The sequence below is a fragment of the Papaver somniferum genome, chromosome 11 (genome assembly GCF_003573695.1).
Source record: "Papaver somniferum cultivar HN1 chromosome 11, ASM357369v1, whole genome shotgun sequence".
Classification (NCBI taxonomy): Eukaryota; Viridiplantae; Streptophyta; class Magnoliopsida; order Ranunculales; family Papaveraceae; genus Papaver; species Papaver somniferum.
The window spans coordinates 60,618,494-60,622,957 of NC_039368.1; the positions used below are offsets into that span (position 1 = coordinate 60,618,494).

A 4,464-nucleotide genomic window follows, 5' to 3' on the forward strand; every position below is an offset into this window, starting at 1 on the left:
GCGTTTAGACAAGAGATAAGATTATTCTATAAGGTGGGGAGTTGTTGAAGACCAAAAGGATGGTTTGATTTTCGAGGAAGAAAATGTATAAGGTGGGGAGAAAGTAAAGACCCTCGATCTTGTCAACGCTATTAGACTAGTCAAGAAAAGTATTAGTCGATAATAACTCGATTAGTTTAACACCAACGTTAATTAATAGGAACTAATCTAACAACGATTTGGATACGAACCTAGTATCATCGAATAGATATTGAAAAGTTATGCGAAATGGACTACTCGCATGCGTCATTTGGACACTGGGTGAAGAAGAAATCTTCAGATGAGTATGAATGGCAAATTAGTAATTTTGTTTAAATCGCCTGGCTTCCTTATCCGTTCTCGGGTGCCTTTAGTGTTTTGGTCGGCCTTATCCCCACGAGCCGAGAGGATAAACTCACTCTCTTTCTTATTATTCTTCATTCTTTCTCTTTTTTCTTCTCTTTTATTTCCTCCCCTGTTCTTCGTCCTGCGAGAGCTTTGTGAGGTGTGAGTGATTATAGTTTGGTGACGATTATATAATGATGCAGTTAGATGACGGGGAAGATAGTTTGGTTGTTGTGTATGAAGCAAAACAGTTAGGGTTCGAATCTGAGACGATCTGAATTAGGGTTATAATTTGATTTAGGTTCTGAAGATTTTAAGGATGAAATTTAAAGTTGTGGTTGATTAAAGAACAAAGGGTTATCTTTTAATTGAAGTTTAGAAGTGACTTGGATGGAGAACTGAAAGGTTAGGGTTTATGAAAAGAGTGGAATCAATTAGGGAATTTTGGAGAAATTGAATATGTAACTAGCTGATTAAGAATGGGTTTTAAGAAGATGTTATGAAGAAGAAGATTAATTTGAGATTGTTGAAGTTAGTGTTTTGTTCTGTTTTAATGAAGGTTTGGGAATTTAATTAGGTTTTGGTGAGAACTAGTGTTGCTGATGAAGGCTGGGGATCGAGTATGTCAGTAAAAGGATGTTGAAATTATTATTGGTGTTGATTCAGATGTTGAATAAAATTCTGGAAGTATGGGAAAGTTGTAAATGAGAATTCTAGAATTGCAGTTGCAGATTGATGATATTGGGGTTTGAGTTATGATGATGAGTTCTGAGTAGTATTGAGATGTGTTAGTGAACCAGAATCCATGTGAGAAGCAGAATTTGAACTCAATTGCTTGAGTAGCACAGATTGGAGGTAATTATCATTTTAAGTTAACCTTGTAAAGCTTTGCATTTTGATTGTTGTGGATGTATGAATATGGAGCTCTATAGGTATGCTTAGGAAATTACAGGTATTGGTCTTGTCTGTTAAATGATAAAGTTGGCAGGCTTGTACAGTAGGTGTTGTTGTAAGAAATGAGATGAAATTACAGGGAAGTGAAACTAAATGATTATGGTGAGTGTGTTATGGAGATGTGGTAAGTATATTACACTTACATTGAACTACAAGGAACATGAAATGGATGTTATTGTTGAGCTTTGTATTGGTTGAAGTTCGTTTGAATGGTTGTTTGTAGAGTTGAGAGGTAGTGGTGTTGTTTTGAAGTGAGCTTATTCAAGAAGAACTGAACTGAGATTTCTCTCAAGGAAGTAATCTGGTGTTGGTGGAGAGTGGTGAACTGAGTATGAATTGTTAGTATCTCTGGTGGGCGATTGTGTAGTGAATGGGTGGTTGTTCAAAGAATGAAGACTTTGTTGGTAAATTTAGAGTTCAGTTTGAGTGGTGTTGTGAGCTGGGAGGATTGGATATTGTAGGTAGTATGGGATTGAGCAAATGAAGAATATTTGGAATGGGGATTTAGGATTGTAGATAGTGCTTGCTGTGAAAGCTTGGAAAAGCTGCAGTTGCAGGTAAACTAAGTTTACTATTGTAAATGTTTTACGCCATGATTTGTGGAATTGTTAATGTGATGCTATGTTTTTATAGACATAATTTGAGTAGCAATGTTGTTGATACATTAGGATATGTGGCCTGTGCAAAGGCTTAGGCCAGCACCCTTTTAGTCAGTCAGATGTTTGACTCAGTTAGCTGACTGAGTCGACTAGTGTTGAATCGAACTTGACTCAGATATTGACCATTAACCCTGGACTTTGACTTGACATGGACTGTTAGTTGACCCTTTGACTGTTAGGGACTGTTAGTTGACAAATTATACCGGGCCTTAGATTAATGGACCGATTTAGTAGACTTGGGTTTACGACTAGTTATCTTATATTGATGTATTGGACCCTTATGGTCCGAATTAACCTTTGGCTTCTTCTACAAAGTTGTAGATATTCACAAGACTTATCTAATAGACTATAGAACCAACCCAATTCAATTAGTAAACCTTAGGCTATGCTAAAGATAGATAAATAAAAGATGTAAAACCTTAAATGGGCCTAGAATTATTAGAAAGACTTGTATGATTCTTGTGTGAGCCTTTTGGCTAGATTCTTAAACTTCTTGTGTGATTAACAGTTAATCTATATTAACAACGATCGATTCAAAGGATGAACTAGTGGATCGTGGATATCGAGGTAGGCGTGGCTTGTCATCTAAAGAGGTGGGAATACATTTGACTCTTTTGTAACCGTTATTGTTGCTTTTACAAAACTTTATGCTTAACAAACTCATGTTTGTTTGTCATATGAATTTTTAGGGGAAATACGAATTTCCACTTGTGGTATACAGGATACGCTCCTTCACATTTATATCTACATGAATTCAGCTTTTATTGCTTAGAGTGGGTCATCATGGTCTTGGTGATATCAATAGCTATTGAGTGTGGTTAGCACGAATATTATACATTGTTTGTAGAAGGAGTTTGTCCATATACATGTTTGTTTATTTAAGTGAGGATAGGCTCTTTCATATTTATACCTACATGAATTCAGCTTTTATTGCTTAGAGTGGGTCATCATTGTCTTGGTGATATCAATATCTAATGAGTGTGGTTAGCACGAATATTATACATTGTTTGAAGAAAGAGCTTGTCCATATTCATGTTTGTTTATTTCAGTAACTTGGTCACTTGTTAATGTTTGGGAAAACATTATTGTTTTCCAAATCTTGCCATGATTACATGAAAGTTAAATGTTATTCCTGCGGGGCATCCCTTTTAGGGATGATGTGCTCACCCATTCCCACTTTCAGTTTCAGAGACAGATCAGAATTGCGTAGTGAAAGCTTCGAAGATTTTACTCCGTTAATTAGATTACTTTTACTCTGTTTATTATATTGCATATCGTATTTGTAAACCAAATGACTATTGTACATGTATCATATGAGAGGAGTTCTTGTATATATATATATATTTCTGAGCGGGGCTAGTTTTGGGTTAAATTTTGTAGCAGTTTTCTTAATTGAATGTTAAGTAAAAGATTTAGATTTTTAGTGCCTCTTATTTAGTTAATCTCTTGGATTAGTCAGCTGCTAGATTAGGGGGCGCTACAGATAAGTTCAAGTCTCCACATGCCTTTTAGTCAATGAAGTTCCACCAGTTCCTTGAGTAGTTCTTCGTCTTGTATGATGATTTCCATGAAGTTCTTGATCTTAACTACACTTTCTATCCTAGTCCGAGACTTAGCTATAGTAGACTAGAAATCAGCACTTATAGTTTTGATCACTAACATTGACAAACGCTTGAGATAGCAATGCATGCAAGTTCGACCGAGCAGTGCTCTAACACTCCAGAATACACTAATAGCAACAATGTGAACAATATTCTTCCCCAAAACTTCCTTATCTATGCTAGACTGCACCCACTTATCATTGACAAACATCATTTGCAGTGTTGTTTTGTGCTCAAGAAAGTTGTCAAGTGTATAATATTGGGTTGCGAATCCAGTATTTGAAGATCGATGCAACTCTTTATGCCATGTCATTTCTCTCATCAAATCTAATACTTGAAAATGAGTATAAATATGTGTAACAACTCTCTTACCTAATGTGACAGCTCTTGTTATAGGAGTAAGCTTTCTACCAAGATCTTCCAGCATTAAGTTGACACAGTGGGCAGCACATGGAGTCCAATATAGTGTCAGGTGTTCAATCATTAAAAGCTTCCCAGCAGCCTTAAAATTAGAACCGTTATCAGTAATAAAATGAAAAATGTTACCAATCCCAATATCTGCAATCACATCATTAACAAGTTCAGCTATGTAAAATTGATCATTTGTTCGGGAAGAAGCATCGACTGACTTCAAGAATACTGATCCTTTTGGAAAATTTACCACGAAATTAATAAGATGGTGCCCTTTTCCATCTGTCATGTTAGAGCATGGCTCGGTTGAATCCACCGAGCGTTGGTATGTCAAGTTTGGTTGTCATATTTTAGTGAATCAAAACTCATGTTAAGAGTCATTTGATTATGTACTGGAGTCAACTTCATATAGGTTAGCTCGAAAGTATTAGGATATAATACATTACAAGTATTGTGAAGTCTTGAATATGTGAAGA

The 4,464-nt window shown here is 35.9% G+C and overlaps 1 long non-coding RNA gene across 1 annotated transcript; it reads left to right on the plus strand.

The window, feature by feature from the left end:
• Positions 1-462: 462 nt before the first annotated feature.
• Positions 463-3,343, plus strand: LOC113320458. Its single transcript, XR_003346114.1, has 3 exons — positions 463-1,874; positions 2,485-2,569; positions 3,160-3,343. It is a non-coding gene; the product is annotated as an uncharacterized LOC113320458 (long non-coding RNA).
• Positions 3,344-4,464: the final 1,121 nt, after the last annotated feature.